The sequence below is a fragment of the Malaclemys terrapin genome, chromosome 11, assembly GCF_027887155.1.
Source record: "Malaclemys terrapin pileata isolate rMalTer1 chromosome 11, rMalTer1.hap1, whole genome shotgun sequence".
Taxonomy (NCBI): Eukaryota; Metazoa; Chordata; order Testudines; family Emydidae; genus Malaclemys; species Malaclemys terrapin.
In genome coordinates, this window is record NC_071515.1 from 3,438,550 (window position 1) to 3,456,578 (window position 18,029).

Here is an 18,029-nt window from a genome sequence, read left to right on the forward strand (position 1 = left end):
GGGGAGGAGTACAGAAGTCGAATTAAAGAGACCTCTATGTCGAACTAAATAGCATCGCAGTGTGGACGGGTGCAGGGTTAATTCGATGTAATGGCGCTAACTTCGACATAAACGCCTAGTGTAGACCAGGCCTAAGGCTCTGTCATGCAAAAGACTTGAGAGCCTGTAGAAAGGGCGTCTCGCGCTGGACAAAGGGAAATGACTTTCTGGATGTCTCTGTGGGCTGTCTGGAGTCAGTGATGAGCTGCTCTTGGCTGCTGTTTTTGTGCATTGCTGGCCTGTTGTACTATAAATGACTGTCTTCATTTCTCAGAGACAAGAAACAAATCTTTTCACTGTGAGTGCCCTCTGTGTACAGTCCAGGGCTTCTCTGATTCCTATGGAAAAAGGCCAGGCTTATTCATAAAACAAGACGTTGGAGGGGAAAATACGCACAGCCAAGACTTCATTCCGTGCACGTAAGGATTGGGCTTGTGTGTTCCGACGTAGCCAGGTTCCCCGGGTCAGCATGCCTGCGCTGCTCTGAAATGGGAATGACTGCATCTTTGTTTTCATCCGGAGGAGGCGGCAAAAAGGCGCAGAGTTAGCCGCTGTCATGGGCACAACTGCGAGATATTCCCAGCCTCGCTAATGGACGAGCAGGTAGTTCAGGTTTACTAAGGCTATGCTAAAGCAACGGGATGCTACGGTTTTTGTGGGTTGGCTTCTTTGTAAGGGTGTGAGAGAGAGAAGCTGACGCTGTGATGTTTCCAGATATGCTTATGCTTTCATAGTGGGGTCTGTGGGGCTGCTGAATGGCACAGCTAATGGAATTGGGAGGAATAAGTCTCGTGTCATAAATAAAGACCCTTAATGAAGATGGCACGTGTACATTAGATTGTATTTAGGGTAGGCAGGGGCCAGCACAAACTGCGAATGAAGGCTGCAGTTGCAAAGGGTTCCTGAACACAAGGCTGTTCCCAGACAACAGCTGTCCTTGGCTTGTCCTTGGAATAAGTATCTGAGAGGAGCAACAAAGAGCCACAGTATGAACCTTGTATTGTGCTCTGCTAGCATGAGAGCGCACTGCTGTCAGCGGGAGCTGTTCCATTGGCTTGAGTGGGCTCCGGATCAGGGCCTAAGAACATAGACTTGGCTCGGGACACAAGCCTACATTGCAACAATGATTTGTGATATCACACAGAGGCCTGTGACCAGTTAGACTCCTGAGCCATCTTCCCTTCCTTATTCCCTCCTGCTCTCTGACCCATCCTGGTCAGACAGGGTCCTGTGGGGAAAACAGAGTATGTGGCAATGTAATTAAAGGTCAGAATTTTCTAAGCTAGCTTGAGGGTTTAGTCATACAGTATCCATTAAAATTAAACCAAAGATTGTATCATAAAACATGGTACAAGGGGGCAGAGTTAAGGTGACTCGGGCAAACTTCATTTGGGAATTTCCTAACTTTCAAAGGTTAGGTACTGGAGTTTTAATATTCTTTTACATAGTTTTTATATGTAATTTCCTAGGATTTTTAAAAGAAAAAATAAAATAGTGATGTGCAACTGTAAGATATCTTGGCTCTCCTCCCCACTCCTATCACCCCCTCCAGGATCTGAACCTTAGACTGTGCACTGCAGTATAGATCTCCACCACTGCAGCTGAAGGATTAACTGCAATAGCTGGCAGTCAGAGTAGACTGTTGTCTGTGGGCCAGCCATTAATGAAGGATGCATCACACACTGAAACATTGGGTTTCCATATGCATGGCGAGCCCCGCTTACAAACAGCACAGCAGAGCCTAGGAGTCAGTGTGGCTGAGGGCCCGAGGATGGCACTTGCTGTATTAGAGATCTGGGTTCTGTTCCTGTGTTTAACCTTTCAGGCGTCACTCTGTGATAAAAGCTGTGCAGGACACAGAATTATTAACACCATTCAGTGGCAGTAGACATGAGCCCTTGGCTCCCAGGGCACGTTCCTCTGAGCCGTGGGGCAGAGGGGAATGTGTGTCCTGTGCAGCGTTTCACCAGGCCACGGCATGCTGCAGGCGTGTTGAGCAGCAACTCTTTAGCAAGCTGTGCTAAGGAAAACCCAGGCCAACAGTGGCAATTGGTGACATCTTCTAGCGTGGCCCCAACTGAACGATTTTCCATGGAGCATGTCTCTGAGCCAAGGGCAATCCCTCTGGCAAATTTCAAGTTCCTGCTGCAAACCATGGAGGCGATAATAGTCTTAAAAAAATGTAAAGTGTTTATCCAGGAGCGTGTGATTATAAATCTGAAGCGGTAGCAGCAGCTCCTCCTCAAATACCTGTAGAGCATGAGGGGACCACCTGTGATGCCCCTGGAGCTCCGCTCCTCTACAAAAAGACTCCAAAGCTCATGAAACCTACAAAGCTTACACTCTCATTTCCTGGTTTAACGGGTTGTCCCCCCTGGGGTGCAGTCTGGGAGCTGTGGGAACTGCTGCGCCCCTCTAACCACCCAGCTGGGCTGGCCCTGCCCACACTGCTTTGCTGGAGATGCAGCCAGCCTCACCAGGTCCCGTTATCACCCAACACGTTGGCAGGTGGTGCCACACACCCAAACGGAGCTGCCTTAGTGCTATACCTAAGTCACCAAAGTAAAACAGCAGACACCAGCCAATTTCCCAGCTCCCCAGGCTGGAGTATAAACCCAAATGTATGCCATTTTACACTGCCCAGGGATCTGTACAAGATAAGCTCATTAATACAGTTCGCCTTCCCCTTGATGTGGGAAGGATATGCATCAAGCCTGTGTTAATCAAGCTGAGATTTTTCTCCAGACACTTCACTCAAAGGCACACTGGTTTAGATAAAGCAAACGTACAAGTTTATTAACTACAAAAAATAGATTTTTACAGGAAGGCTAAGCTTTTCATAGCCCGTTGTCTTTGATGATAAGCCATTAGCACTGTCTTGCTCATCATTGTTGTACCTGAAAGGCTGGTTGTGGGTGTTTCCAGAGTAAACACATTTGAAATACAGATCCATAGTCAATATTCATAACTTCAGATACAAAAATGATACATGCATACAAATAGGATAATCATAATCAGCAAATAACTTTTCCAATGACTCCTCACATGACTCATCTTGTACAAAATGCATCATAATTATGTCATAACCATACCATAATCATACCCCCATGATGAATATGGGTAGTGTCACACAGAGGCTGGTGCATTGGCACTTTGGTGTGGGAAGGGGTCACGTGACCTAATGATGCCCACACAGCAATGATGAGATAGGAAGAATGTTGGCCTTTCTTACATGAGAATTGTAAAGGGCTGGGAGATGAATAGTCTCTTTCCTTTTTCCGCTAGAGCAGTGTTTCTCAATGACTGGTCTGTGGACCGATGCCAGTCCCTGAGATCTCCCCGACAAAGGTTAGGAAGGTCAGGAAGCCAGTGTTCGGTACCAAAAAGGTTGAGAAACACTCATCTAGAGCACTATTCCTGAAGAAAGTTCAGGCAGAATGTGGCATGCAAAGAAACCACTACCTGGATGGGCAGAGCGTGTGGGTTGTTAAAGTAAAAACTCATTTCCTGTTCTGAAATTACCAACAGGGCTGGGGTTAGTCACTCCACTTTAGCAGTGTCCTTGAGACTCCAGCTACTCCAATGCTTTTTTTTGCCTCTGTCTTCACGAACAAGATCAGCTCCCAGACTGCTGCACTGGGCAGCACAGCATGGGGAGGAGGTGACCAGCCCTCTGTGGAGAAAGAAGTGGTTAAGGACTATTTAGAAAAGCTGGATGAGCACAAATCCATGGGGCCGGATGCGCTGCATCTGAGGGTGCTAAAGGAGTTGGCGGATGTGATTGCAGAGCCATTGGCCATTATCTTTGAAAACTTGTGGTGATCGGGGGAGGTCCCGGATGACTGGAAAAAGGCTAATGTGTAGTTCCCATCTTTAAAAAAGGGAAGGAGGAGGATCTGGGGAACTACAGGCCAGTCAGCCTCACCTCAGTCCCTGGAAAAACCATGAAGCAGGTCCTCAAGGAATCAATTTTGAAGCACTTTGAGGAGAGGAAAGTGATCAGGAACAGTCAGCATGGATTCACCAAGGGGAAGTCGTGCCTGACTAACCTAATTGCCTTCTATGAGGAGATAACTGGCTCTGTGGATGAGGGGAAAGCAGTGGACGTGTTATTCCTTGACTTTAGCAAAGCTTTTGATACTGTCTAACACAGTATTCTTGCCAGCAAGTTATAAAGAAGTATGGGCTGGATGAATGGACTATGAGGTGGAGAGAAAGCTGGCTAGATCGTCAAGCTCAACAGGTAGTGATCAATAGCTCCATGTCTAGTTGGCAGCTGATATCAAGCGGAGTGCCCCAAGGGTCGGTCCTGGGTCCAGTTTTGTTCAATATCTTCATTAATGATCTGGAGGATGGCGTGGACTGCACCCTCAACAAGTTCGCAGATGACACTAAACTGGGAGGAGTGGTAGATACGCTGGAGGGTAGGGATAGGATACAGAGGGACCTAGACAAATTAGAGGATTGGGCCAAAAGAAATCTGATGAGGTTCAACAAGGACAAGTGCAGAGTCCTGCACTTAGGACGGAAGAGTCCCATTCACTGCTACAGACTAGGGACCAAGTGGCTAGGCAGCAGTTCTGCAGAAAAGGACCTGGGGATTACAGTGGACGAGAAGCTGAATATGAGTCAACAGTGTGCCCTTATTGCCAAGAAGGCTAACGGCATTTTGGGCTGTATAAGTAGGGGCATTGCCAGCAGATCGAGGAACATGATCATTCCCCTCTATTCGGCATTGGTGAGGCCTCATCTGGAGTACTGTGAAAATTGGAAAGAGTCCAGCAGAGGGCAACAAAAATGATTAGGGGGCTGGAGCACATGACTGTGATGAGGAGAGGCTGAGGGAACTGGGTTTGTTTAGTCTGCAGAAGAGAAGAATGAGGGGGGATTTGATAGCTGCTTTCAACCGCCTGAAAGGGGGTTCCAAAGAGGATGGATCTAGACTGTTCTCAGTGGTACCAGATGACAGAACAAGGAGCAAGTTGCAGTGCGGGGAGATTTAGGTTGGATATTAGGAAAAACTTTTTCACTAGGAGGGTGGGGAAGCACTGGAATGGGTTACCTAGGGAGGTGGTGGAATCTCCTTCCTTAGAGGTTTTTAAGGTCAGGCTTGACAAATCCCTGGCTGGGTTGATTTAGTTGGGGTTGGTCCTGCTTTGAGCAGTGGGTTGGACTAGATGACCTCCTGAGGTCCCTTCCAAGCCTGATAGTCTTTCTATGATACTCACAGGTTCTTGTGTCAGGTGATAGCAAACGAGGCCCATTATAACGACGCTGGAGCGTGCACTTCGAAAAATGGGATTCCTTATTGCTAAATGTTGGGGTGAGCTGCCAATAGTTAATTTTATAAACTCCTCGTTTACAGTTTAACTCCAGGAAATTGGTTCTCTTCATACTCTTGCTCTCATCTGAAGAGGGTTAAGTACTTTACAAACCATAATTTAGCCTCCCAGCACCCTCCAGAGGCAAGTGCTCTAACTCTTGTTATCCCCCTTTCATGGAGGGCAAATCCGAAATACAGATTAAGGCCAAAGTTTGAAAAGGGTCTACTAAGGTTGCCACGATTTAGTGGTGCTAATGGGCAACACCTGGGGTCCCTTGCATGGCACGGGCCAGAGAACCTCACTCCATGTCTGCTGCAAGTGGCCCAGCTCTGCTGGCTGTAGACCAGGCCTTGTTGTGCAGAATTCTCTCCCTTTGTGGTGTCGTGGGCAAAAGAAAGCGTGAGGGGTTACAGACAGCAGGCACTCGGGTGCTCCCTTCCTTGCCTAAAGGAATTCCTTCTCCCAAAGGGAAAGGCAAACAGCTGATGTTGTGACAGTGGGTTTTTTCTACACTGTTTAGAAACACGTCTGCTCCCCTGGGAAGTGGCCACCTTTCGTCCTGTTTAAGGATCCATTTGAGACAATCATTCTGAGATGTAGTTAAACCTTATCCTAGTTTGTTTACAGAAACATTGCTGCTGTTTTTGGCGGGGGAGTGAATGCAGGTTTCCATGTACAGGAAGTGGAGGGGTGATTGATTACAGGTTATTTTTTTTCATTTAGCCTTTTTAGTCACGTTTTTGGCTTTTGAAGTTCTCTGTGTGAATCCTGCTGGGGTAATTAAGAGGAACGCAGTAAAAACCCTTCTGTGGAAAGCTGGGAATCCCAGTGTTTTTCAGCTTGTAGATAATTATCATTTGTCAGCAAAATAATGGCAGCATTGTAGCGCAGGAACAGAGCCAAAGGGCTCAGTCTTCTGCGTGATGTTACGTTTCCATTTATGCTGCCATAGTCTTCATTGAAAATTTTCCTTAATCTTCTCAACCCTCCTTCCCCCCGCCCTTGGAAAGTGATTTCCATACAAGCGCCCCTTGGGTAATAGTAGCCCTGGAATCAGTGGGTGTTGCCTCCTGCCCTGGGACAGGGCATGACCTTAATAATCCTTACGCATGCAGGGGGACTTGGCCCAGAAAACAAAGTGCAGTCTTTTACAAGCTGTCCTGTGTGCCTCACTTTCCTAAGCCTCAGCAACGTCACCAGTGTGCATGTACTCACATCTGCTGACTCTACTCCCCAGAGCGGGGCTGAAATCACTGATGCTGCACAGATGTCGCAGAGGAGATCATCTGAAGGCAGTGGGGTTGCACAGATGTCGCTGAGGGCAGAGCCTTTCTTAGTGCAGGGGAAGGGAGGACTCCAGCTTGTCTTTACAGGGATGTCAGTTAGGAAACACTTGCTCTGTAGCCACCAAGACTCTAGGAATGGGGTGCCCCATCGTGCTTTTTGCATGGAGTTTCTTTACAGTGTCCAGCCCCCACTTTAAAGGAACATCCAGTCCTCTTCCTCCCTGGAAATGCTGCACCTGGCACTGTTGTGGGTAACACCAGGGAGTTTAAGGGGGCAAAAGTTTCCTCTGTTCATTTCAAGTTACGGACTCTGCCTGTGACAGTGCTTGGAGCACAGTTGCTTTCACTTTGTGCGCTGGGTTGTCAGCGCCGGATTCCGCAGGGTTTAGTCTGTGGGAGCTATCGACAGGCCCAGGGATCAGCCTGCCTCTTGGGGCCTTAGTCAGCTTCCCCTGAGGTTGGTGTGGGTCTATCAGAGCAACAGGGGAGAGGAAAGCATTTTGAAAAGGGAAAATGTGCCAGTAAAACCACCCTGGCTCAGAGTGGGCACTCCAGGGCAGGGGGAGGAAGGACCTGCTCCTCATTCACTCTTTGAAAGGGACTAGGCAAAGCTGGGAAGCCACCTACTGGCATGGAAACATGCTGTGCATATGGGGAAATGCAAGGAGCATTGTTGGGGGACTCAGTGTTCAGAATTGCTTTAGTGCAAATATTGTTCAGGGTGAGCAGATCTTGGCACCCTCAGAGACCCTGCCAGCATCGTCTTTATATGCTCTTTCTGGTCTCCATGCTACTTTGCTTGAATGTTTGTTGTGTGCCTTGTGACTGACATCACTGATGTGAAGATGCCCCGGGTGCTCGTCTCGAGCAGTCACTGGCCCGGTAGCCAGTTGTCTTCAGCAGCTGTCGAGGGAGGGTCCCAGAGGAAAAATCCCTTGGTGTCAGTTGGGGAGTCTCCTAGTTCATTTTTGGGCTTGGGCTCTTAGGTGCCATTTCAAAGAGCTTGTTTTTACATGGCTGCTCCATACTGCACAGTGGGTTCTGTCGCTCAGTCTGCCAGTTTCACTCATGGCTCTGGGGTTTATCTACTGCCTGCTACGTTTCTTAGGCCGCAGCTCCACCCCCGCCCCTTTGTTCTCATTCAGGTAAGGCCTATTTAAATCAACAGTCAAAACAGCCACGAAAGTGTGATGGCAAATCTGGTTGCATTGAATCGGCAGGGATCTGCCGTGTGCACCCTCCTGGGGTAGCGAGTGAATGGCTTACCAGACCATGCTGATGGCACTTGCTTGTGGACACTCGGAGGGCGGCCTGTCCCTCAGCAAGGGCAGCTTTCCTGCTGTGAACCAGATGTCCCACGCCAGTCTGGGCTGTTGAGTTGGACTGAGGTGGTTGATTGGTTCTGCGTGTGATCACTTCTAACAGCTGTGAAGTGTGAGGCGCTGCCTCTGGGTTCCTTAGATGAGAGTGGGCCGTGGAGCTTGGAGAGGTCAGCCCTGTGTCCTAGAGGATGCTGACTTACCAAATGAGGATTTGTCTCCAAGCCCTTCCCTCCTAGCCAGAGCAGCCACCGTGGGCTCTCTGCATCCCTGCTCGTGTTGGCAGGGTTCACGACGGCTTGGTTTTGCCAAAACCCCACCACTGGCTCAGCTCGTCTAAGGAGGCAGCGATGGATGTGCTAGCGTTGACCATGCTCCAGGTTACCAGCAGTATTTAAAGCCCCGTGTTGTCTCACCCTGGTCTGAGCAGATGGTGCCAGTGGCTACTGGTGCCTTTTGTCCACTTTAGTGCTGGCACCGGTGGAAAATTCTAGAGAAATTAACCTACTGTAGACTAGGGCAGAGGGTTCCCACCTGGCCCGAGACACCCTGATGACATTCATTGCCTGTGCCTGGCTCTCCCGATTGGAGTTTGCAATGCACAGGTGCAGGGTCACACCTAGAATGAGAGCTTGCTAAACTTTGATTGCAGTTAAAGCCGAAGGGTTGAATTGTTCATGAAGCTGGAACACTTGCACTGTTGTGATTAATCTAAGGATTAGTTGACGGGCAGCGATTGATTCAGCAGGGGTTGATTTATCGTATCTAGTATAGACGCGATAAATCAACAGTCGATTGCTCTAGTGTCGACTCCGGTACTCCACCTCAATGAGAAGCGCAAGGGGAATCGATGGGAGAGCGTCTCCTGTCGACACACTGCAGTGAAGACACTGCGGTAAGTAGATCTAAGAATGTCAACTTCAGCTACGTTATTCACCTAGCTGAAGTTGCGTAACTTAGATCGATTTCCCCCATGTAATGTAGACTAGCCATGAGATTCTCAGTGGTACCTGCCCCACCAATGCTGCCCCCCTCCACAAAGCTGGTATGCTTGCTATTTACATGACCTTTGCTGAGTTTGGGGCAGTCGAGAGCGGGGAGTGGTTTTAACGTGATTAGAAAGACACTTTTTTTGGACTTTTTCCATCTTCCACATCACCCACTTTCCACAAATGCAAACAAAACCCGTAACAACTTTACAGAAAGTTGAAAGGCCTGTCTTTTAACTAGAAATACACGTGTGTATTCACTCTCACACGCAGAACACAAACCGATATTGGGACACCTGTCTTAGTTCTGTGGTGACTGGTCAGAAAATCTTTTCCTGAAACACGGTGCGTACGTTCCTGTTGGGCAGAGACTGGGCTGAACAACAGAGCCCTCGGTGGTGTGTTAGATGACTTAAAAACAATATAGCCGTAGAAAAGGCATTAACCGCAGCTACCTCATCCACAGCTGAATTCAGCTTTATTCTTAGCCTTGCTGCTGGGCTGGCTTGGATTCTCTGTGTCTCCAGAGGAAAATTAGACTGTCTGCTGAGTTCCAGTTGGTGATTAAATATTACTGACTGATTACACTGAGGTGAGGGCACAGGGACGGGGGCGCGGATGCTTTGAAACTGGTATGCGTGGTGGCTGGATTCATTGCTCTCCACGTAGCAATCATCGATTGCAGTAGACACTGATCTAGTTAGTGGTTTCTATAAGAAATTTACACAGAAAAGGGAAAAACACACCCTGGCAGGCTCCGGCTTCCACTCCTGGGACCCACAGGTTGGAGTTAGTGGTTAACGTTGGTGGCAGAAGAGAGACAGGCCTCCACAGCTTCCAGTTACATGCTTACAATTGGCCTCTACCTCTGCACCAGGTGCTCTTAAACCTGAAACTGTTTCTGCTTTAGCAGCCTTTGACATGTTGGTTGTGGCTCTTTCCAAGCTGAGGTCTGAATCGTTAGACTTGGTCTGGCTTTGTTGCGGAAACATTCTCCTATTGACACGTTGGAAAAATCAGGACCTGTATGAAATGTTACGATGTTCTTTAATGTACATCCTGCCTTGAAGATAGGCTGGTCTCACTCTTGTTTTAGGACATTGGGAGAATTTTGGGACGGGGTGAACATTTGCTGGGAACAGATCTCATTCAGGTAGGTAGATATGCGCTGTGTGCACCACATGTTCTCTGGTGACAATATATTCTGCAGACTGCACTTGGATGAAATGCACCTCCTAAAAGGAGATCTTGCTCCTTCATTTCTTTAAAAGGAAGCTCCAGATAGAGTGGAAGTAAGCCCCAAAACTAGTGCAAACAGTCAAAGTATTGTCTCTGAAGTGAAAAGAGGCAGAGGAATGACAAATAGACTGATTTATAGCACCGGGAATCTCTTCGGTCTGGGTGTATGTGGTCATGAATTTTATTGGATTCCAAGATAAACAGAATCAATTTCTCAGCAGGGGGTTAAAGTTGATTAAATGGTCACATTCATTTGAAATTTGGAAGGTCCTATCTGAGAAACTCCTTTATTTCTTTCTTTCCATTTTCTAGCTAATTTTGGCAAAATATTGTTTCCCATAAACTGATAAATTGGCATTCAATAATGAGCAATCTGAGAGCAACTTGACATGCTCTACTTGGACTTTTTTTCAGTAAACAAGTTATATTTGTTCATCTCTTGTGGCTGCTGATGAATATGACTAAATGTGGGAACAAAAGAGGAATGCTGAGAGTGCGGAGGTTGCAGTCCTCCTTACCACTGCATAGCCTGAGTCAGAATCCTTGGTGTCTAGAACAATGTTCCTCTACTTTCAGAGTTTGTAAATCGTTTTTAGTAATCTTAGCCTTAGTGATTTAGTGTTTTGTGCAACTAGTATGGGTTAGCTAGTTTCTCCCTGTCCTGGGGAACTTCTCTGCATGGAGAAGGACTATGCCCAGAGTCCTGGGGTTTAAAAACTGTGTTTCCTGACCCTGTTCCTTCTCCGGCAGCGATGAACACCAGCGGTACCTTTACCGCCTTGGGGAGACTCACATCACTGCCAAGTGTAGCACCTGCTGCTCTTTCTCTCCCCAAACCTGGGAGGGACGAGAGTGCTATCTGTGGAAACATTTAGGGAGAAAGCTGTGAGATCCCAATCAGATCCAGGCCAGAGAGACCCCCTGTTACAGCAGCCTCAGACTGCAGGCAGCGTCCCTTCGAGCAGGAGCTCTGGAGTAGAGGCCAAAACCGCTAAGCCTAAGAAACTCTCACAGGAGTAGGGGATGTGATCCATAGGCATAAAGACAGATCTCCCATCTAGATTTACCTCTAAGAAAAGATCCTTCCCTGTGTTGGTCCAAATTGGGTGGATTGTAAGGAAGTAGGTCCGCATACATTTTCTGCCCAAGAAAGGAAGGCACAAAGGAAGAAGGCTCTGACTGTACTGGCTTTGTCTCCATCTCATTGGCCGCAAGATCAACCCCTGCAAACTGACTGGGAGATCCACATTGGACCACATTCGACATTTCTGGCACATCCCAGGTAAGGTCCTCTCTGTACCAGCTCATTGGACATTCCAGATCCGTTGCTCCTGACTTCCGGGACTCCTTGAATTCCAGAAAGGACTGAAACTTTACCACACTGGAGGATATCTTTGCCTTACTCTATCTGCAGTCCCCTCCTCAGAGACTCTACAATACCAAAAGAAACCACCTAGAGGAGGAGAAAGTCCTCCCCTGCCATGTCCACAGGCTGGAGCATTTGTGTGCTGGTACTATCGGTAGAACAGGATCCTACCTTCTCATTGGATTCATTCCATGTTCCAGACGAGCCTTTCCACATTGAGAGGGGCCAGTCCTGACAGAACCCCTAGGAGGTCATGGAGCCATCTTCCTCCCAGATACAACTACCCATGAGACCATTGGTACCCAATGCTTTGGGGCTCCCTCACCCCCAGCCGGACAATCCTTCCAACTGGCTCACTGGGCTCCGGGGGATCCATATATTAGGTGTCCTGGATCTGTGCAAGAATCACACTGGCCCTCTTCGCCCAGTTGATACTAACCGGCTCTGTCACAGTTTGTGGAGGAGGAGGTCGAGCTGGGTCCATGGGTTCTGATGGGTGTGACATTCTCCTCACCTGATGAGCAATTGCTCTGTCATCCCCATACACACCTGATGACCACAGACAGTACCAGGAGCTTTTGCAGAGGGAGCCGATCGAGCTCCCGATTTCTGTTGAGGAGGTCAATGAGACACAACATAGTCTCTTGGAAACCTGCAACCCTCTGGCCTTAGCAGGGTATGGGCCAGTGATCAAGGCCATTTTGGAACCTGCCAGGACTGTGTGGCATACTCCTGCCGCCTGTGCCCCTATCCCAAAAAGGGCTGAAAACCATTATTTTGTGCCAGCTAAAGGGGCAAAGTTCCTATTTACTCATCCATTGCCCAGCTCCTTAGTGGTGCAGGATACAGCATCCCAAGACTGCTCCCACTGACATGGGAACTAGATGCTTTGGCCTTCTGGGGAGGAAGGTATTTTCATTGGTCAGCCTCCAATTCAGAATTGCTAACTACTAGCCTTGTTAGCAAATTACAGTGTCACAAATTATTTCAAACTTCCCCAGGAGGACAGGGCTCAATTTCAAGCCCTCGTTGATAAAGGGAAGCTGGTGGCTAAGACATCACTCCAAGTCGCAGTGGACGTAGCTGTTACTGTGTCTAGAGCAGTGAAACTCAGACTATGGCTTTAATGTGTCTCCTGCAGCTCTTTTCAGTGCATGATATTAAAATGCGGTGTAGTTTAATTATTAACCAATCAGGATGCTTTTACTGTGTTGTTAACTAATTAAGTTAATTTATTTGCTGTGGGAATAATATATATAAATAGTTTCCCTGTCATACTGTTTAAACATGAATGGTAATATAGCAGGTGAAACAACAATGAATTCACACTAGGCCAACTAAATGTCTTTATTTGCAAATCAAAATTTCACAGGCTGACACTGGAAACAGTAATTCTCTCCCTGGAGGAGAGCACGTGGTTCGCGGCTCCTGACAGGAGTGATGCCTACTTTCATGTGGATATTTACCAGTCCCACAGAAGGTTTCTCAGGTTTGTGGTACAAGAAGAGCGCTACCAGTTCATTGTGCTCCCATTCTGGCTAGTGAGAGCACCCAGAACCTTCACAAAGGTCTTCCCAGAGGTGGTGGCCCAGAGGAGACGCAATGGCTATGCTATCTTCCCATATCTAGATGACTGGCTACTAAAGGGCAGATTAAGCCAGGAGGCGCAGTTAGTGACCATATTCTTATTCCTCCTTCTGATATCACTGGAGATCTGTGTAAACAAAAAAAAAAGTCCACTCTGACTCTTGTCCTCAGTGAAGGCCTACCTTCCTGTAGACCAATTTCAGACCTTGATAACTCAAGTCACCCTCAGACTTCACATCACAATCAGGGTCTGTCTTTCCCTACTAGGCCACATGGCAGCATGTACATATATAACACTGTTCACTAGACTTCTCCATTGCCTGCAGGCCTTGCTCCAGTCTGTTTATACTCACAATGTGACCCTCAAAAAGTCACAGCTTCTCTTGTGGCGGACAACAATGGAACAGGTGCAAGAGCTCGGCCCTTTCCTTCCACCCACATTCAACATGACTGTAATTACGGATGCATACCTCATAGCATGGGGAGTCCATGTGGACAGTCATACTGGGCAAGATTCCCTTTTCAGGCTAGAATTCATATCATTCTCCTGGAACTGAGGGCAGTTCACCCAGCGTGCAACACATTCCTCCCCCTTATACGATTCTGTCACATCCAGGTAATCCAGGCAACATAGACTAATAAAGTCTAAAGCCAGAAGTGATCATCAAGTTGTGATAATCTAGACCAGGGTTTGTTAAACTTCATTGCACCATGACCCTCTTCTGACAACAAAAATTACTACACGACCCCAGGATGGGGGACTGAAGCCTGAGCCTGCCCGAGCCCTGCCACCCCAGGCGGAGGGGCCAAAGTCCAAGGGCTTCAGCCCCAGGTGTGGGGCCTGTAACCTGAGCCCCACCGCACAGGGCTGAAGCTGAAGTCTGGGCCCCCTGCCCAGGGATGAAGCCCTTGGGTTTTGGCTTTGACCCTGGGCAGGTGGGGCTCGGGCTTCAGCTTCTGCCCCAAGCCCCAGCATGTCTAACGCCAGCCCTGGCGACCCCATTAAAATGGGGGTTGTGACCCACTTTGGGCTCCCAACCCATAGTTTGAGAACCACTGATTCTAGTCTGACCTCCTGCATAGCAAAGGACAGAGAACTTCCCAAAATTATTCCTAGAGGAGACAGTTTTAGAAAAATATCCAGTCTTGATTTAAAAATTATCAGTGATGGTAAACTGTTCCACTAGTTAATTACTCTCACTGCTAAAAATGTACGTCTTAATTCCCTTCTGAATTTTTCTATCTTCAACTTCCACCCATTGGATTGTGTTAGCTCTTTCTCTGCCAGATTGACGATCCCATTATTAAATATTTGTTCTCCATGTATGTACTTATAGACTGTAATGGTCACCTCTTAATTTTCCCTTTGTTAAGCTAAATAGATTGATATCCTTGAGTCTATCACTGTGAACGTGTTTTCTAATCCTTTGAATCATTCTCGTGGCTCTTCTCTGAACCTTCTCCAATTTCAACATCCTTCCTGAATTGTGGAGACCAGAACTGGACACAATATTCCAGCAGTGCTTGAGCCAATGCCAAATAGAGAAGTTAAATAACTTCTGCTCAAGATTCCTAGTGAAAATAGTGGAATGAAAAGAGTGTTATCACCACATGATGTGAATATATTCTCTGTTTTTCCCCAAATAAAGAACAAATATTTATTGAACATTTCTGCATTATTAGTGATATTCTACCATTTCTTCCTAGTAATGGACCAATATCATTGTCAGGATTCTTTTTGTTTTTAATATATTAAAAAAACCCTCCTTCATAGTGTTCTTTCTTCTGCTGGCAGTAGATTTCAGATGGTACCCTTTGGCTTCCCTTTTCAGTTTTCTACAATTCCTAGCTTCTGATTTATATTCATTACTATCAACTTCCCCTTTCTTCCACTGGTTATATATTTTTATTTTTGACAAGCTGCCATCACTTCCCCTCTAAATCAGGTTGGTTCTTTAATCACTACGATCTTCTTCCTCGAGTGTGGTAGTGTGGCTATTTGGGAATCTAGTGAGGTGTTCTTAAATGATTCCCAGTTATCATTCACATTTTCTGATAATTCTTCCTCCCACCATTGTTTTCAGCTTTGAAACTAGCCCTATTAAAGCACCAAATATATGTACATTACTGGTCTGGACTTGATTCAGCCTTCACATTATAAATGTGATCACGTCATGATCATTTGTACCTAAGCTACTATTTATTTTTAGTTCTGTGATAAGTTGTTGTTCATCTATTAGGACAAGGTCTAACACAGAATTCCCCCATGTTGGCTATAACACTTCTGAGTTAGAAAATAATCTATAAAATTTAAATTCATGTTTAGAAACAAAGAGAATGGAGTGAAATCTCTTCCTCTAGGTAAAGGGGCAGTGAAATGATGGAACTGATGCATCAGAGACCACATTACACTCTGGGGCACATACCTGCCAGGTGCTCAGAACACTTGGCAGACAGTCTCCAAAGGAACTTCTCTACAAACCACGAGTGGGGAAATTCACAATTCTGTCTTGAACAAAATCTTTACCCAGTGGGGAACACCATCTCTGGGGCCTGTTTGCCTCCCAAGCAAACAAGAAATTCAGTCTCTACTGCTGTAGAGCTGTATAAGCTGGGACTTCAGGGCCGATACCTTTCTGTTACCCTGAACAGCTCATCTGAGCTGCATCTTTCCTCCCTTCCCCCGCTACCTCAGTTCTGCAGAAAATTTGTCACGACAGGGCCAGAGTCCTCCTGTTGGCCCATATAACTTTGTGGCTGGTCTTCCTATGAATATCAACCCATCCTCTTATCAGTATCTGACCCTGTCTGGGTCTGTTAACTCAGAAGAAGGGCAGAATCAGACATCCCAATCCAGACTCTCTTATTTCATAGCCTGGTATGTGAATGGGTGTCAGGCCTGGACCATTCGTGTTCAGAAGCCGTCCAAACTATCCTCGATACAGCAGAAAAGTCTCCACCAGAAAATGCTCTCTAGCTAAATAGAGGCTTTTTTCTACCTTGGCACAACAGAAACATTTATCAGAGTATCAGCAGGTAGTCCTGCTATTTTAGACTATCTCCTCTTCCTGATTGCGGGTCCACCTGGCAGCAATCAGTGCCTTCCATCTTCCCGTGGATGGCCACTCTATCTATCTTTACTCATCCAACCACAATTTGATTCCTGAAAAGCCTCATTAGGACCTTCCTGCTGGTGGTGAAACCCACACTGCAATAGGATCTCAACTTGGTACTCTCAGTACTTACCCAAGCATCCTTTGAACCGTTTGGCCACATGTTCCATGTCACACCTTTCCATGAAGGTTGCTCTTAGTTGTCCTCACAGTGGCCAGATGGGGGAAGCACTGATGGCTGACCCACCATACACCATATTTCACAGAGAGAGTCTCGCTTCACATCCACCTAAAATTCATCTTCAAGGTAATTTCTGAGTTTCACATGAACCAGCATGTTCACTTGCTGATATTCTTCCCCAAATTCCATGCTTCTAGTGAAGAAAAGGCATCTTAGGGTCCTGTGGCACCTTTAAGACAAACAGAAGAATTGGGAGCATAAGCTTTCGTGGGTAAGAACCTCACTTCTTCAGATGCAAGCATCTGAAGTGAGGTTCTTACCCACGAAAGCTTATGCTCCCAATACTTCTGTTTGTCTTAAAGGTGTCACAGGACCCTCTGTTGCTTTTTACAGATTCAGACTAACACGGCTACCCCTCTGATACTAGTTCATCTTAGCCACCCTCCCCATCGCTCTGCACATTTAACTTGCTTGCTTTATCCATGAGATTATCCCCTTTGAATTTGCAGAGAGGCAGAAGAGCTAGAGGGTGTGTTGTGCACATGCAGTGGTTGTACCTACAGGAAAGATGCTAGCTCAAATGGGATTCCTTATATGCTGCTCAAGGGAGGAAACCCAGCTGCCTGGAATTCCTCCCAGGCAGCTCCTGCCAGTATGCTGCAGATCTTAGCGGCATGAGGCTAATCGAATCCAGGCACATGGTGTACTCTGTCACTTCCCGACAGGGGAAGCAAGCATTGCGGCTTGCAGGCTGGGCAAGCTCTCCATAGACCTGTGTCTGTATGAGAAAATGGCCCTCTGGCATCCCTGAGCTACTTGAATTCAGAGTGTGAAATGCAGCTGTCATAAACATGCTCAGGTAACCTGGTTGGCACCTGACCAGAAGGACCAATGGGAAAAGAAGATACTTTCAAATCGGGGTGTGTGTGTGTGTGGGGGAGGCTTTGTTTTGTGCTGGTTTTTTTTGTTTTTGTTTCCGGAGACAAAGGGAGAGACCAAGCAAGTAATCCAGCTCCCACTGAAATGATGCATCTAATATTACAGAAGTAATAAGTAATAGCAAGGAAATGCGTTAGAGTATCTTTTGTTTTAGCTTGTGAATTTTCCCTGTGCTAAGAGGAAGGTTTATTCCTGTTTTTGTATCTTTAAAGTTTTGCCTAGAGGGGAAATCCTCTGTGTTTTGAATCTTTTGTTACCCTGTAAAGTTAACTTCCATCCTGATTTTACAGAGGTGATTCTTTTATCTTAAAATAAATTATTCTTTTAAGAACCTGATTGATTTTTCATTGTTCTTAAGATCCAAGGGTTTGGGTCTGTGTTCACCAGTACCAATTGGTGAGGATATTCTTCTCAAGCCTTCCCCAGGAAAGGGGGTGCAGGGCTTGGGGGGATATTTTGGGGAATAGGACTCCAAGTGGTCCTTTCCCTGATTCTTTGTCTAAATCACTTGGTGGTGGCAGCATACAGTTCAAGGACAAGGTGGAACTTATGCCTTGGCAAAGTTTTTAACCTAAGCTGGTAAAAATAAGCTTAGGGGATCTTTCATGTGGGTCTCCACATCTGTAGCCCAGAATTCAGAGTGGGGA

The 18,029-nt window shown here is 46.8% G+C and overlaps 1 protein-coding gene across 1 annotated transcript in view; it reads left to right on the forward strand.

Annotated features, from left to right (window-relative positions):
- COL18A1 (collagen type XVIII alpha 1 chain) overlaps positions 1-18,029 on the forward strand; it is a 251,422-nt gene that overhangs the window by 59,212 nt on the left and 174,181 nt on the right. The gene's annotated exons all lie outside the window — the stretch shown is intronic.